Source organism: Carya illinoinensis, chromosome 6 (genome assembly GCF_018687715.1).
Source record: "Carya illinoinensis cultivar Pawnee chromosome 6, C.illinoinensisPawnee_v1, whole genome shotgun sequence".
NCBI classification, from domain to species: Eukaryota; Viridiplantae; Streptophyta; class Magnoliopsida; order Fagales; family Juglandaceae; genus Carya; species Carya illinoinensis.
The window spans coordinates 28,496,167-28,514,015 of record NC_056757.1 but is presented as its reverse complement, the minus strand read 5'-3'; the positions used below and the strand labels follow the sequence as shown (position 1 = coordinate 28,514,015).

At 40.7% G+C, this 17,849-nt stretch overlaps 1 pseudogene; it reads left to right on the top strand.

Annotated features, from left to right (window-relative positions):
- The first annotated feature begins 3,265 nt into the window (after positions 1-3,265).
- LOC122312732 lies at positions 3,266-13,774 on the top strand (annotated as a pseudogene).
- Positions 13,775-17,849: the final 4,075 nt, after the last annotated feature.

Sequence of the window (17,849 nt, the reverse complement as noted above, 5' to 3'; positions counted from 1 at the left end):
AGTTCACATGGTCAAATAGTCAGGGATGGTCTATATTGGATAGGTTCCTTGTTTCTCTGTTGTGTGAGGCGCACTTCCCGGCGCTTTCTCAAAAGTGGCTGCCTCGTGTGTGTTCAGATCATTATCCTATTGTATTGGACTGCGAAGGTATCCTTGGAAGACGTCGGTATTTCAATTTTGAGAATATGTGGTTAGTGGCAGATGGTTTTTTAGAAAAGGTACGTTCTTGTTGGTCTTTTTATTTGTTTACAGGCACGCCTAGTTTCATTTTGGCATGTAAGTTAAAGGCTCTGAAGTAAGATCTTAAAAACTGGAATCTGGAAGTGTTTGGTAGTATAGATGACCAGAAGAACAACCTTATGGAGGAATTACAAGAGTTAGAGGAAAGGGAAGTGACGAGAGATCTTTTGGATGAGGCCTTTGTAAGAAAAATGGGGGTGGTGACTGAGTTGAAGAAGGTGTTATTGATGGAAAAGATTTCGTGGCGATAAAAATCCAAGGCCCTTTGGTTAAAGGAAGGTGATAAACATACGAAATTCTTTCATAAAGTGGCGAATTCTCATAGACGTGGCAACACTATTGAGTCACTACATTCAGGATCCCACATGCTCTCGTCTCCTGATGAGGTAGAAAATCATATTGTGCAGTATTATGAGAACCTCCTTTTAGAATTGGTAGGCTTGAGGCCAAAGCTTGACGGGTTGTTGTTTGATTCTATTGATTCACAGAGTGCAAGTCATTTGGAAAGGCCTTTTACTGAAGACGAGGTTCATAAGGTGATCCGTAGCATGGCGAAGGACAAAGCATAGGGCACAGATGGTTTCTCGATGGGTTTCTTTTAGGCTTGTTGGGATGTTGTGAAAGGAGATATTATGCAGGTATTTGTGGAATTCCACTCTTTTTAGAAGTTCGAGAGAAGCCTTAATGTGACATTCATCGCCCTCATACCAAAGAAACATGGGGTTAAGGCAATTGAAGATTTCTGCCCCATGAGTCTTGGGAGTGGAGTATACAAAATCATTACGAAAGTGCTTGCGAATCGGCTTAGCCTAGTGTTGGATCACATTATTTCTGAGCCTCAAAATGCCTTTATTCGAGGGCGATAGATTTTGGATTTGGTTCTTATTGCCAATGAATTTTTAGATCACAGGATGCAGGAGGGAGTCCCAGGTATTCTTTGTAAACTTGATATGGAAAAGGCCTATGACCATGTGAATTAGGATTTCCTTCTATACTTGCTTGGGAGATGCGGCTTTGGTAATAGGTGGATTTCCTGCATTCGGTATTGTATCTCTACCATTTGTCTCTTGGTGCTAGTTAATGGCACTCCTGCTAGTTTTTTTAGCAATTCACGCGACTTGAGGCAAGGGGATTCTTTATCTCCCCTTCTGTTTGTCATTGTTATAGAGGCATTAGGTTGATTGGTGAAGGCTGCTGTTGGTGGAGGGTTTCTTTCCGGTTTCTCGGTGGGTAATACTTCACTCTCATACCTCTTATTTGTAAATGATACTCTCCTCTTTTGTGATGTAGACCTTGGACAAATTCAATCTATGCAGGCCCTTTTATTAGTTTTTGAAGCTGTGTCGAGGCTTAAGGTGAACCTTGATAAATTTGAGATGGTCACGGTGGCAGCGATACCCAAAATCAACTGTTTGGCGCAGTTTTTGGATTGTAAGGTGTCCTCCTTGCCTATGAAATACTTGGGACTCCCTTTAGGGGCGACTTTCAAAACTCAAGCTATTTGGGATGGAGTTGTGGAAAATGTAGAGAGGAAGTTGGCAGGGTGGAAACAGATGTATTTATCGAAAGGGGGGTGCCTCACTTTAATTAAGAGCTATCCAAGTAATCTCCCCACATATTTCCCTTGTTTGCAAGGGTGGCGACTAGAATTGATAGACTATTCTGGACCTTTCTATGGGGAGGAGTGGGGGAGGAAACAAAATTTCATTTAGTTAATTGGGACAAAGTTTGTTCCCCAATTTTGCATGGTGGCTTTGGAGTCTGCAATTTGAGGACGTTCAATAAAGCTCTATTGGGAAAATGGTTATGGAGATTCTACCTAGAGGGGGTCACACTTTGGAAGGAAATTATTATTTCTAGACATGAGAGTGAGTGGAGAGGTTGGTGCTCCAATGTAGTAAGAGGGGGGGAAGGGGTATGGCGTGGGCTTATGGAAATTTATTAGGTGAGGGTGGTAGTGCTTCAAAAGTCATATACGGTTTGTGATGGCTGAGGGGTCCAAAATCAGGTTTTGGCATGATGTTTGGTGTGGAGAATGCACTTTGTACATGGTTTTCCCAGCACTCTATCGTATTGCAGCCAACACCAAGGTATCTGTTGTAGATATGAGGGTATTCTCTCATGGTTCTTGCTAGTGGAATGTCTTTTTTAATAGGGACATTCATGATTGGGAACTGCACACTATATCTGATTTTTTCAGTTTGCTATACTCTACGGGAAATACCACGGTACCAGAGGATAAGGTTCAGTGAAGGGCCATTGACAGTAAAAAAATATAGTCAGGACATATTACAAGATTTTGTCAAACCTTGGTCATGTTCCGTTCCCATGGAAGAGAATTTGGAGGTCCCGTGTGCCTACTAAAGTAGCTTTTTTTGTTTGGACTGCAGCTCTCGAGAAGATCTTGACTACGAACAATCTGTGAAAGAGGGGACTCATTGTGATGAATTGGTGTTATCTGCGTAAAAAGCATGGAGAATTTGTAGATCACCTACTTTTCCATTGTGAGGTTACAAGAGGGCTTTGGAACGAGACCTTTAGAAGAATGGATATTGTTTGGGTAATGCCTTCGAAGGTGGTGGATTTATTGGCTTGTTGGAAGGAACTTCAAGGCTGCCCTCAAGTGGCGGTAGTATGGAAGATGATCACATTGTGTATCATGTGGTGCACATGGGTGGAAAGAAATGAGAGATGCTTTGAGGATAGAGAGTTCACTTTGGCGAAGCTTTATATTCTTTTTATGTGCACATTGATGCTTTGGTTTTGAGCTATTGTACTTTATGAAAATAATGTTCATGATTTTCTTTCCTAAATATAGAATGTATTTAGGTGTTTTTTTGTATTATACAGACTATGCCTATTCCATTCTAAGTAAATAAAATTTACTTCTTACTTATTAAGAGAGAGAGAGAGAGAGAGAGAGAGAGAGAGTAGTACACCAAAAATGAACAAATACAACATTTTGTTACGGAGGAATCTCCTGGAATGATTTCTGCTCTTGTGCGTGGTGTATACCTGCTGAGAATCTTTTTCTGTTAAGCCATCCTCTAACAGCCTTGGTGAAATGCTTGCCTTGATACGCTGAAGGAAGCTCCTAATTAATGGCTTCCCAAATGGCGATTCTTAGTCGTGCCGGTACTCTCATCAAGACCACCACCACCACCACCATTACCGACTCTTGCCCCTTCTTCAAGACCATCTCGACCTTCACATTCCTCTCCCAGGAGCCCCAGCTCGCCAAGGCAACTCATTCGCAGCTAGCCTCAGCCTCAACTCCTCTGCCTCCCAACATAGCTTCCGAAAGTCCTCTCTACAATGAGAACTGGCGGAATCCGATTCCCAATTCGTTCCAAACTAAGGTTTCTCCGTCAATCCCCGAGCTCTCACTTCCAGGCCCCTTCACAAACCCATTATGTCCATGGCTTGATGAACGTCTTTGCTGATTGCATAATCTCCCAGCGCTGGGACAACATGAAGTAACTCTTCGAGTTTTGGCTTCGGGCTCTCAAAAAGGCCAGCAAACCCAACAAGCCTGATGTTAATCTCTACAACCATTATTTGACGGCCAACTTGATGACCGATGCCATGAGCGCCAAGTTGCTCGACCTTGTCGCCCAGATGGAGGACTATGTGGTCCTTCCCAACATGGCATCTTTCAACTTGGTCCTCAAAGCCATGCACAAGGCCAAGGAGACCGTGGCAGCCATCAAATTGCTCAAAGGGTTAGCCATTTACTTTTTCTTCATAAATGTAGGACATGTTTGGAAGCTTTCTTTAGCATGTATGCTTATTTGGATGCATATTACTTTGAAGATGCTATGGCTTGTAGTGTTATTAAGCTGATAGGATTGCCTTTGTGCTTAAAAATGGAATATTGAGTCGTTATGCTTCTATATGAAGTTCAAGTTTTAGTTTTTCACTTCCTTTTTCATTTTTACCCAATAAACAAATTCTCGATAACTGAATGAACATGTTTTCAAATCTTGGTTTTAGTCTTCAGATTACATCACAGACTAGATCCATACTTCTACATAAATGGATCAAATTGCGAGCTTTGCAATTTTCTGTAATTGAATGTTCAGCTCACCTGCAGTCAATTATGGATTAGGCAAGAAGGAAGGAGAAGAAACCATTCTTACTTATCCAAAAAAAAAAAAAAAGAGTGAGAGAGAGAGAGAGAGAGAGAGAGAGAGAGAGAGAGAGAGAGAGAGAGAGAGAGAGAGAGAGAGAGAGAAGAAGCAGAAATAAGAGAAAACACCCCTAGAACTCTTAGGAAATACTTCTACTTTGAACCCAACTCAATCGTGGAAATTCCTACAAATTTAAAAATGTTAAGGTGTAGCTTTAGATGGGTTTGGTAATTTTATTCCATTGCGAATGATAATGATGCATCAACTTAATATTTTTTTTATAAGTAAAAATATTTTATATATCAAAATGAGTAACTAAGTACACTGAATGTATACAAGAAAACACCTAACCCATAATAAAGAGCCCCTAATGACCCAAAAAAGTCCATGAAAAACAACCCAAAATACACTAATCCCAAAATTACCCAAAATACCCAAACAATTACATTGAACCTCAGCCCCTTGTTTCCCGTAGAACTAATAACCAAGCCAAACCCTAATAAAACCATAATAAAGAAGAAATATAGTAGCACAGTAAGTGCTTAGAACAATGCCTCAAAGAGAAAGGAGTTTTTCCTTCATGTTTTCTATTTCAAAATCGCACTGTAAATTACATTCTCATGACATATTTATAGAGAAAGTTCCAGAGAATACAATCAAATCTCATCCTAATCCTACAACTCATATTTACACATTCTCTTATATGGAATATTCTAGAGCTAGGACAATTGTAGCTCTCTTATTGGTTCCTCTGCTGTTGGCCGCTGCTTCTCTATTGTGGCCTTTGTGCGTGACTCTGTTTGTGAGGAGTCTAGTGCAGCGTTGTCCCCATTTGCAAGGACTGTCAGCCACTGCTTTTCTATTGTGGCCTTTGTTCGTGACTGTGTCTGTGAGGAGTCTAGTGCAGCCTTGTTGCCTTGTGCAATGACTGTCTCAATAGCCCCCCGTGAATCAAGCGGCACCATGGAGATGGTGAGGCTTGATCGAAGAAGATTAAAGCGAGCAGTTGAGATAGGTTTAGTAAATATATAAGCAATTTGATCCTTAGTTGAAATAAATGAAACCTTAAGTGTTTTTACAGTCACACGTTCTTTTACAAAGTGATAATCTAAGGTCACATGCTTGGTGCGAGAGTGCAAAACAGGATTTACCAATAAGTATGTGACACCTAGATTATCACACCACAATGTAGGAGGATTAGATAAAAAAAAAAAATGCCAAGTTCACCAAGTAAGGACTGTAACTAGAGTATCTCACAAGTGGTGTTGGCAACGACCTTGTATTCAGCTTCGGTTGAGGATCGAGCAACGGGAGGTTACTTCTTGGATCCCCATGATACAAGATGTGAACCAAAATACACATAGAATCCACCAGTGGATTTGCGATCATTTGGGCATTTGGCTTAGCGAGCATCTGAAAAGGCAGATAATGTAAATGAAGAGGAAGTAGAAAAATGCAAACCATGACGGGGAGTGAGACATAGGTAACAGAGATTGCGTTTAACTGCTTGCCAATTGGAAATCTTAGGACAATGCATATATTGGCAAACTTTGTTAACCGCAAACGAAATATCAAGCGGTGTAAAGGAAAGGTACTGAAGACTCCCTACTATGCTACGGTAAAGTTCTAGATCTTCAAATGAAGATCCATCTAAGGCCGTGAGTTTTACTGATGTAGACATAGGAGTCGATACCGGTTTTGAGTTATGCATATTGGCCTTTTTAAGGAGATCAGTTGTGTATTTATGTTGAGACAAAAACAAGCCCCGAGAATCTCTAACAACCTCAATGCCTAGGAAATAATGCAAGCAGCCTAGGTCTTTTACTGGAAATGAATTGCGCAGAAAGGAAATAAAATTAGATATCAATGACTTGCCAGAACCAGTGACAATAATGTCATCCACATATATAAGGACATAAATGGAATTAGTGGCAGTGCAAAAAATAAACAATGAAGAATCAGATTTAGATGCATGGAATCCAAGACTTAAGAGATTATTGCTTAATTTCGAAAACCAAGCTCTAGGAGCTTGTTTGAGACTGTAGATAGACTTACGCAGCCTGCAGATGTGTGTGGGATGATCTGGATTTGCAAATCCCGGCAGCTGTTGCATGTAAACTGCTTTCTCCAAATCACCATGTAGGAACGCATTCTAAATATCCAATTGTTGTAAGGGCCAAGAGGAGGTGACAGCAATGGATAGAAGAACATGGTCACAGGTTTGACGACTGGGCTGTAAGTTTCGGTGAAGTCAACCCCAGTTTGCTGATGAAACCCTTTAGCAACAAGATGAGCTTCTCGTTGTTCTAAGGTTCCATTTTCAAGTCGTTTGGTTTTGAGCACCCACTTGCAGCCAAGGACATTGAGGCAAGGTGAGTATGGAATGAGGTCCCAGGTATGGTTAAGAAGGAGAGCTTCAAACTCAGAGGACATTGCCGCATGCCACTAAGAATATTTAGAAGCCTCTGTGAAAGAGGTGGGTTCTTCAAAAATGAAGGAGGTCTGAGAAGTAGTGAGGTGCAGAGATGGGTTTTTGGTGGGCCAAGGGACTGTACCATCAGTTCGTTGTAGGGGACAATGGATGTAATTTCTGGATCGGGTAAGCATTGGGTGTATGGAGGGAGTTGCAAGTGCAAGGGGTTGTAGCGTAGAGGGTGAAAAGATGGGAGAAGGCTCTAGCATAAAGCATAAGGAAGGAGATGAGGAAGGGAGGGTATCGGGCTAGGTTAAATGGGTTGCTGAGGTGGGCTGAGTGTTAATTGGTGATGGAGTGGGGACTGGTTGAGATGCGTGTGTAGTTGGTGAAGGCCCCGATGGGTTTGTGTTGGGTAGAGTAGGTGTGGAAGTGGGTTGGGAAATTAGAGATGCTCTAGGGAGAGGAAATGGTAAATGGAAATTAGAGATGGGCTGTTGGGTCGCCATGTGTGGAGAAATGTTTTCACTCGAGTCAGAGTGTTGTTGAGCAAATGAAAAACATTTTCATGAAACCGAACATCATGCGAGGTATAGACCTGACTTGTAGGAATGTGAAGATAGGTGTATCCTTTATGGTCAGGAGTATGACCTAAAAAGACACATGGTTTAGAATGAAAATCCAATTTATGATGATTAAGGGGCCGTAGATTGGGCCAACAAAGGCACCCAAAAGTTCGTAAAAAGGTGTAATCGGGTTTGAGACGAAAAATTATTTAAAAAGGATATTTGTTTTGAAGAGTTGGAGTAGGCATCCAATTAATAAGAAAAACCACAGTTGAAAATGCTTCAGCCCAATATTTTTTAGGAACAAAGGCATGAGCTAAAAGTGAAAGCCCGGTTTCAACAATGTGACTGTGCCACCTTTCAACTGTGCCATTTTGGGCATGTCAATAGAGACACGTCACACATTGATGAATTCCATAAGTTTGACAGATTTTGTGCAAGGACCTAAACTCGCCACCCCAATCGGTTTGTAAGGAAATAATTTTAGATGAGAAATAATTAAGAACAAACGTGTAGAAGGCTAGAAAAATAGAGGTAACATCCGATTTAGCTGAGATTGGAAAAATCTAAATATATTTCAAAAAATCATCAACTATTGAAAGATAAAAGCAACAACCATTGGAGGACGACACATGCGCCGGTCCCCAAACATCAAAAAATAAAGGATTAAAGGGCCTAAGGGACTAAGATGTGGTAAGAGGGAGAGGAAGTATGTGTGATTTTGCTTGAGGACATGCAGAACAAGGTGACATCCAGTTGCTGGAAGAAACGGGCAGATGAAATTTGTTGATGGTAAGGGTGGTTGTTTGTGGACTAGAACGTCCAAGACGGGAGTGCCAAGTTTGAGCGGAGATTCGTTCACCGATCGTTGCTTGTGGATAAGACTGTGAAGGGTTCACTTGGGCCGAGACAACAATTGGTAATTCATACAAGCCGTTCCTAACGTGGGCCTGAAGAAGTGTTGCCCGGGTGTGCAAATCCTTCACAAAGAAAGACTTGGAGTGAAATTCAAAATACACATAATTATCAATGCAAAACTGACGAACAGAAATTAAATTGCGAGTAATGGAAGTGCCTAAAATTGCCCCCTTGAGAAGTTGCCCCTGCCTCGGTTTGATGTACTAGTGGGGAAGGATTGTCTCAACATGGTGTTTGCTACAATAGAAGTGCCTGAAATTAAAGAAGTAGTTTGATGAGCAAGTCTTGACTCATGATTCAAAAGATAGTTGAAAACTTGAGGGGGTGGTGAGAGGGTCAAGTCATGTGGTTAAGGATGCAACAAGGGATTCATAATCACTGCCAAGTCTAGCCAGTAAAAAAATGACAAATTCAGAAGATGAGAGTAGATGGCCAGCAGCTCCAAGTGTGGCGGCTTTGTGAAAATAGGTATGGATTGAATCAGAACCCTTCTTTATAGTGGCAATCTGGAATTTGGTTTGCATAATGTGAGCACAAGAGTAAGCCGAAAACATTGTTTGAAGAGTGGACTAGACCTCGGAAGAGGTAGAGCAATTTAAGACTTGGCCTAAGATGGTATCGGATAGGGAAGCATTAATAGTAGAGATAATGAGTTGGTCTTGCAAAACCCAATCTATATAAGTTGGATTAGTTGCTCCGTTGATGGTGGAAGGTGGTGGAGGGATAGAGCCATCCACATAGCCAAAGAGACGATGACCCATCAGGTAGGGAACAATCTGTGCCTTTCACAACAGGTAATTTTCTAGAGTGAGTTTTATGGTAATGAAGTGAGAGGAAGAGTTAGTGACAATGGGATTGACGAGCGGCGGGGGAGGGGGGGGAGGGGTGGATGTAACAGAGGAAACTTGTTCAGCCATGGAGGTGTGGGAAGAAGACGATAAAGGAAAGAAACAAGGAAAAGAAGAAAAAGAAGAAGAAGTAAGACACAGGACGTTAGTCTTGAAGGTGCTATGATACCATAATAAAACCAGAATAAAAAAGAAATATAAGAGCACAGTAAGTGCTTGAAATAATGCCTCAGAGAGAAAGGAGGTTTTCCTTCATGTTTTCTATTTCAAAATCGCACTGTACATTACATTCTCATGACATATTTATAGAGAAATTTCTAGAGAATACAATCAAATCTCATCCTAATCCTACGACTCATATTTACACATTCTGTTATATGGAATATTCTAGAGCTAGGACAACTGTAGCTCTCTTATTGGTTCCTCTGCTGCTGGCCACTGCTTCTCTGTTGTGGCCTTTGTGCGTGACTCTGTTTGTAAGGAGTCTGGTGCAGCGTTGTCCCCATGTGCAATGATTGTTAGCTGCTGCTTTTTTGTTGTGGCCTTTGTGCGTGACTGTGTCTGTGAGGAGTCTAGTGCAGCCTCGTTTCCTCATGCAATGACTGTCTCAATAAACCCCAACTCCAGCCCCAATCCCTTGTGTTTCCCATCTTCACATTCTCGTCCCTTTAGACTTCCCTCTACTTGAGCTACCTCCCTTAACGTCGTAGTTAATTGTCCAAGAAAAACGCTGTAACTCTCTATTTTTCTTGAAACTTTTGGTTTCAAGCGCATGGCTTGCCTCGATTGCAGTGATTAGTCCATTGAACTGGTCTTCGCATCCTCCATGTGAAATCCCCACAAAAGGCAGAATCTCATTAACTTTAGGCAGAATCCAATCTGCTATCATAGAAAGAGAGACCAGGGGAGCAACATTATCCTAAAACACATTATCCAATTGCATTCCCAATTCTGGACTTTCTTCCACGCAAGGCACCAATGACAAGTCCTATACCTCCTCATCAACTCCATTGGAGCTTCTGGGGTGACAGTAAGTCCCTTCACCTCTGGCGACCCTATACGTGCAACTTCAGCAAATCCTACATCTCCTTTACCATTTTCTGGCAAGGATGTAGCACCGCCTAATGGTTTATCCTGTATTACCTTAGGCAAATGACATTCCATTATTGCATTCTCTACACCAACACCTGATGTAGACCCCACTTCAAATAACCTAGATTTCCTTTTGACCCGCCACGCTTTCTTGGATTTGGTTATAGGGACAGGGCTGAATCCGATCTTCTGTTTTCCTTTATCTGAATTTAAAGGAATTAGGCCTATCTTAGTCTTAACGACCCTGTTGCCTTTAGCTGAAACTGTGTCTATTTTTGTAGACAAGAAAGCTATTGTTGTCTTCAACTCGACAAGTTGGGTTTCCATATCTTTTAGAGAATTTTGTATCGCTTCAAGCTGGTTTTGAGTTTGCGTGATTTGCAGACTCTGCTTAATATAAGTATATAAATACTCTACAGGGATGAGTTTGAAGGGACCTGCCTTGGAAAGGTTCCTCGACATTAAAAAAAAAAAGTATATAAATACATTTAAAACGCGAGAGGATGGGTGAAATGGCTAGTGAAATACTTCAAATCATGCAAGTACTGTCTCCACTGGAAGTTACATGAAGGCATCATCGTACAAGAAGTAAACAGCAGCAACACCATTTTGCTTTACACATTCAAGAAGTAAAGGAACTAGTCATTAGATTTTATGAAACTATTTTTTTTATATATATATAAGTAGATTTTATGGAACTATTGGGCAACATATTTGGTTTTTGTGAAGAATCTTCAAGCTAAAATATTGCAGTAAGATCTTTTTTCTTTATAGTTGCCTGTTTGTGTATAATATCATAAGGAAATGCTTAGGTTTTTGTATGCTTGTATGCATTAAATTTTTAATGGAGCACTTTGCTTATTGTTATCAGGATGATGCAGATAGGGAAAGATTCCCTGCCTGATGATTAGTCATATATGACTTGGTTTTTGGCATGCTGCTTTTGACGGATGAGACTGATGCTGCCTTGAAATATTTAGATGTGGCTTTAAAATCTGGCTATATGTTATCAATGAAGGTGTTTACAGAATGTGTGCGGAGCTGTGTTAATAAGGTACTTGACTAAATGGATTACTACCTCAAATATTCTGTGTGTGGAGTTTCACTTTTCTCTTAATCTTTCTAATGTGTGGTTATTTCTATTGGTGTTTTCAGACAATGGATCAGAACAAAGCTCTTTGTCCTACCTGGAACTTGTGCAACTATATTGCAGAAATTGCCATGCAAGGAGATAATAGCAAGTTAGCATATTATGCCCTGGAATTTATGGCCAAATGGATTGCTCTGTGTGAGCAAGTGAGGACAACTGTTCTACTTTATGTAGATGAAGGATTAGTTTTGTTGGCACTGGGAACTGCTGCTAGAACCTACAGCTCCTCTTCTGGATACATCATGGGCAATCCTACAACGCTCTTTGTGTGAAATGAAGGCCCCTAATCCGGAATCTTACCTTGGGAAGATATATGCTCTCGCATCACTGGGAAATCTGCAGAGGGCTTTTGGTACTCTAAATGAATTTGAGTCAACTTATGGTAATTCCAATAAAGAAGCAGAACAAGAAATGTTCTCTCCCTTTACTCTCCAACTATATATTGCTGGTCATGGACTGTTTATTAGTTTAAATTTTATTTACTAGCGGTATCCGGTTTCTATAAATCTGCATTTTTGTAACATTCTGAAGCTTCTGCAAATTAAAGATACAAATCATTATGGTTGTTTTCTTTTCATCTAAAACCCTAGCAACACTAATGAGTCCAAAAAAAAAAAAAAATATGTACATATCCTCTCAACTTCCCTTCCTCTATATGCTTGTAGGTTCATTGTTATTTGCTTACATGAAATGAAATGAAACGAACTTTTTCTTGCCAAATATTTTTCACATGAGAAGAACATTAAGTGCTTGTATGCATAGCATCTTAATTATCAACCAGATTTCTAGCAGGCTTGAGCTTAGCTTGAGGAAAAAATTTCAAAGCTCTAGCTCTGCTTGGCTCAACTTGATTAGGATAAGGTAGCCCAAGTGCCCCTTAAAAGAATGCAGCCCAAGTAGAGCTCAAGCTTAAAATACAAATTTATGCTGCAGGGGGCATGAATTACTTATTGTGTTTATGTAACATCAGTTATGGACTTTCTCTTGTATGCGTCTTGTGTACTTGGACTACGCCTCTTTCTATGTTTTAATAATTGTTTTTACTTGTAAAAAAATCAGTTGTGGACAAAAAAGGATGTAAATTAATATAGCTTCAAATTGTTATTTACAGTGGTTTAAGTTTGTTTTGCCTTGAATCTAATTCATTTTTCAATTTGTCAATATAATGCACATTCAAATTGTTATCTAGGATCATGCCATTGCATGTCAGGATTGATGCATCATCAGAATAGAATAGATCTCGTGTGCTCCCCCACTGGAGTTTATAGAATGCACATGTGGTTCATACAACTAGGTATTAGGAGCTGAATCTTCTAGTTAAGTGTACTTATTCATTTGCAGCTTCTTTTTTATCTGTATTGTTATATTCCACAGGTATATTTTCAACTGGAGAATTTGAGCCGTGGAGATCCTCCCTACAAGTCTTTTGCTGCTCTAAATTGCATAATTTTAGGTTGTGCAAATATGTGGGACCTTGATCGTGCCTACCAAACTTTCGAGGCAATTGATTCTTCTTTTGGATCGACCCTTGATATTCATTCATACAATGCTCTGATGTATGCATTTGGGAGACTCAGGAAGGTTGGATATTTGGAGGACTATGTCTCTCTCTCTCTCTCTCTCTCTCTCTCTCTCTCTCTCTCTCTCTCTCTCTCTCTCTCTCTCTCTCTCTCTCTCTCTCTCTCTCTCTCTCTCTCTCTCTCTCTCTCTCTCTCTCTCTCTCTCTCTCTCTCACAAATACCCGCTTTGCAACTGGTGCATCATACTCTTAACACTCCCTCTTCATCTGCCTCCACCTAGTTTTGAGTCCCTGTGTGAGGAGGACATAGTAGCCAGTTGATCTGGGAAAAGAAATTTGATGAACACTTATGGTATTCATGCTATTCGTTGGGGTCCATGTTTATGCACATCCGTTGTAGATGGGCAACACCCACATACAAGAACAAACTCCTTGCTGAGTAAATTTTCTAGTTCTTCTGCAGACATTTGAAGCCTCTAGAGTCTTTGAGCACTTTGTAAGTTTAGGTGTTCAACCAACTGCAATGTCATATTCATTGCTTGTTGATGCTCATCTCATCAACCGAGATCCAAAGTCTGCTCTCTCTGTGATCGACGAGATGGTACTACATTTTTTTTTATTTGGTTTATGATCCAGTTTTTGTTTATGCAATTTGGTCTGTCATTTCTGGAAAGTATTTGATGTTGTGTGTAATGAACCTATTGGGCAGGTAACTGCTGGATTTGTACCATCAAAAGAAATGCTTAAAAAGGTTAGAAGGAGATGTATTCGTGAGATGGACTATGAGAGTGATGACTGGGTGGAGTCCCTGGCTAGAAAGTTCAAGATTCGAATGGGTACAAAGAATCGCAGGGACACGCTGTTCAATCTTGAGTGCAACACCAAAATTTCCAGATAGGTAAATGGACACAATTTGGGAGTACATGCACTAAAGAATGGAAAGTAGTTATTCTTGTTTCCCAAACCAGTTCTGCTGACAAAGCTGGGCTGTATATCATTTGGGCATTTCTTAAATATATGGTTTAAAGTGAGCCATAGAAATCAGTTGTGCTCTGATATTGTGACTAGTTCGACTGTTCAGAAGATCATATCTGATACTAAAATTGTATGGCACATTCAATTCAGTTTTAAAGTTTGCCCTTGACCAATAATTGTCTTGAATCTATTCCATCGTGGCACAAAAGATAGTTGCTACTTGCTTTTCATCTCTAACATATGCTTGGAACATTAAATGCATATGAAACACTGGCAATGCATATTGTTGTGCCTCCGACCTGTCTGAAAATCACACAAAACAATTTTAAAGTGGTTCAGCAAATTGCTTACGTTCACTGGAGCCTCTTTTATAGAATTTGTACAAGATTTACAGATAAATCTACAAATTCTCTCTCTCTCACGTCCCTCTTTCTCTCTTCACCCATTGCCTCCTCTGCAGATCAGAACTCTCCTATTTATAGAAGGAGTTCTCCTCAACAGGTTGCTAATTTCAGTGCAGCATTCTGCTGCTGAAAATATGGGATGTATGCCTAATAAAAACAAAGTACCGAACAGTGCCTAACAAAACAATGCACCTTACGGTGCATGTGCAAATCATGGCCACTTGGGTGGCTTTCAACAATCACCCCCTCCACTCAAGTGTGCCATACCAGGCTGTTTGCATATTGATTCATTCTTCAAATGAATGCACATTTTTCCTTGACATGAGAGACTTCTGCTATCGAATACGCTCCAATGCACCCGACGATGCTCAGCAGTGTACAATACTGATCAAGTCCAAACAGTGTTGGAACTTGATCCCTGTGACGACCTTCGTCAACATATCTGCTGGATTGTCTTCAGTGCCAATCTTCTGAAGTTTGATGTCATCTTCTTCTAATATTTCACGTATAAAGTGAAATCAGGCATCTATATGTTTTGTTCGAGAGTGATAAACCTGATTCTTGGCCAAATGGATTGCACTTTGACTGTCACAGTAAACGGTAACCTCTTGCTGCTCAAAGCCCAAATCTGTTACCAATCCCTGTAACCAAATGACTTCTTTCACGGCTTCTGTTACAGCCATGTACTCAGCCTAAGTTGATGATAGTGCAATTGTTGACTGCAAAGTTGATCGCCAACTAACTGGTCCTCCAGCCATAGTGAACACATAACCAGTTGTCGATCGGCGTTTGTCAATATCACCTGCATAGTCTGAGTCAACGTATCCAGTTATTAGACTATCTTCACTCTTCTCGAACCTCAAACTAACATCTACGGTCCCAGCAATATACCGTAGAATCCACTTAGCCGCATGCCAATGAACCTTTCCAGGATTATGCATATAACGATTGACTAAACTAACGGCCTGGGAGATATCAGGTCGTGTATACACCATGGCATACATTAAGCTTCCAACAACACTTGCATATGGAACATTTCTCATGTAGTCCCGCTCTTCATCAGTTTTAGGAGACTGCAATGCACTGAGCTTGAAATATGAGGCCATAGGAGTACTCACCGACTTCGTCTTCGAGTCGATGTTGAATCGTTGCAGTATTCTCTTCAGATACTACTTCTGAGTAAGGTGAATTGTACATTTCACCCTATCTCTGCTGATCTCCATCCCCAGTATTCTTCCTACTTCTCCCAGATCTTTCATTTCAAACTCATTACTTAACTGAGTTTTTAAACGATCTATCTCCCCCTTACTTTTACATGCAATTAACATATCATCTACATATAAAAACAAATAAATGAAAGATCCATCTGCAAGTTTTCTGAAATACACACAATGATCGTATTGGCAACGAGTGTATTTCAGATCCATCATAAAACGGTCAAACCGCTTATACCATTGCCAAGGTGACTGCTTCAAGCCATAGAGAGACTTCTTCAGACTGCATACCCAATTTTCTTTGACAGCTTCTTTGAATCCTTCTGGTTGAGACAGATAAATCTTCTCTTCTAGATCACCATGTAAGAAAGCTGTCTTTACATCAAGCTATGCTAACTCAAGATCATATTGTGCAACCAAAGCTAGCAATATCCGAATGGATGAATGCTTCACAACAGGAGAGAATACTTCACTGTAGTCAATTCTCTCTGTCTGAGCGTAGCCCTTGGCTACTAACCTAACTTTGTATCGTACTCCATTTTTAGCAGCTTGATCATCTTTCTGATTGAAGATCCACTTACAGCCAATTATCTTCTTTCCTTTTGGAAGCAGCACAAGCTCCCAAGTCTAGTTCTGGTGAAGAGACTGCATCTTTTCATTCATTGCTTTTGTCCATTCAACTTGTTCACTGGACTGTATGGCTTCTCTCTAAGTGGTTGGGATCTCACCCCCTTCAGCTGGTAATGCATATGTCACATAGTCTGCATAACGTGTTGGTACACGTTTCTCTCGTCTCGGTCTGTTGGTTGCTATTGATTCGGGTTGACATGGAGGTACTATGACTGGATTATCAGTCTCATCTTGTCCATGCTTTTCCAACTTCTTTGAAATAATAAACTCCACATTCTGCGAATCATCTGATGTTTCGCCATCACTGTTGCCTTCACTGGAATCTTTATGCTTATGTGACTTAAGCATCTCAGATTCGTTGAATGTAACATCTCTACTGATGATTACCTTTTTGGACTCTATACACCAGAGTCTATACCCTTTTACACCAGTACTAAAGCCCAAGAATTTTGCTCTCTTGGCTCTAGGATCAAGCTTATTTTCTTTAGCATGATAGTAAGCAGGACATCCGAAAACGTGTAAAAAGTCATAATCAGTAGCATGTTTATCTCTCCACATTTCAATGGGTGTCTTCCCATCATTGGCAGCTGCGGGTAGTCAGTTGATGAGGTGGCAGACATATGTCACAGCTTCAGCCCAAAATTTCTTACTGAGTCCAGCATTCAGCAACATACATCGCACTTCCTCTAATAAAGTACGATTCATTCGTTCTGCCACACTGTTCTGCTACGGTGTAGCTCATACCGTGAAGTATCTGACAATTCCCTCTCTCTAGCATACTTCCATGAAGGGGTCTGAAGTGTACTCACCTTCATTATCAGATCTGAGCCGCTTGATCTTTCTGTCAGTCTGAGTCTCAACCATTTTCTTCCAATCAAGGAAGATTTTCAGCACTTCATCTTTATTCTTCATCGTATACACCCACACACGACAAGAATAATCATCAACAAAAGTTACAAACCAATGTTTTCCTCCCAAAGATGCATTTTGGGTAGGTCCCCAAACATCGGAGTGCACATAGTCAAGAATTTCCTGTGTATTGTGTACTGCGGTTCCAAACTTGATCCGCCTCTGCTTCCCCAATACACAGTGCTCACAGAAAGATAGTTTACCAGTCTTTGCACCTTTGAGTAAGCCTTGCTTCACCAATGTTTGTAAAACTTTTTCTCCTGCGTGTCCCATACGCATATGCCAAAGACTGGTAGTGTCGGCATCAGTCTCATCTAGCTTCTCACAGCCTGTGGAAGCTCTTCCATCAACAATACTTCCCTGCAAGAAGTACAAGTTTCATCGCCTCAAGCCCTTCATTACCACCTAAACTCCCATTAGTACTTTGAGAGTTCCGTCTTCAATGGCGATTCTGAATCCCTTTGAGTCCAGAGATCCCAGTGAGATGAGATTCTTCTGCAAGTCCGGAACATACCGAACTTCTGTTAGAGTCTTGATGCTACCATCGTGCAGCTTTAACCGAATGCTACCTATTCCCTGTGTCTTACAGGCACTGTCATTGCCCATAAGTACTGATCCACCCTCGATCTTTGTGAAGTCAGTAAATCAGTCCCGATTGGGACACATGTGATAGGTACATCCGGAATCCATAATCCATTCATCGGAATGACAAATGGATGATGAACTTATCAAGGAAAAATCCAAATCATCATCTATGTCCACGACATTGGCTATGGTGGGTTGATTCTGCTGTTGTCCCTTCCGGTTGGGACAATCCTTCCTCCAGTGTCCTTTGTTGTGA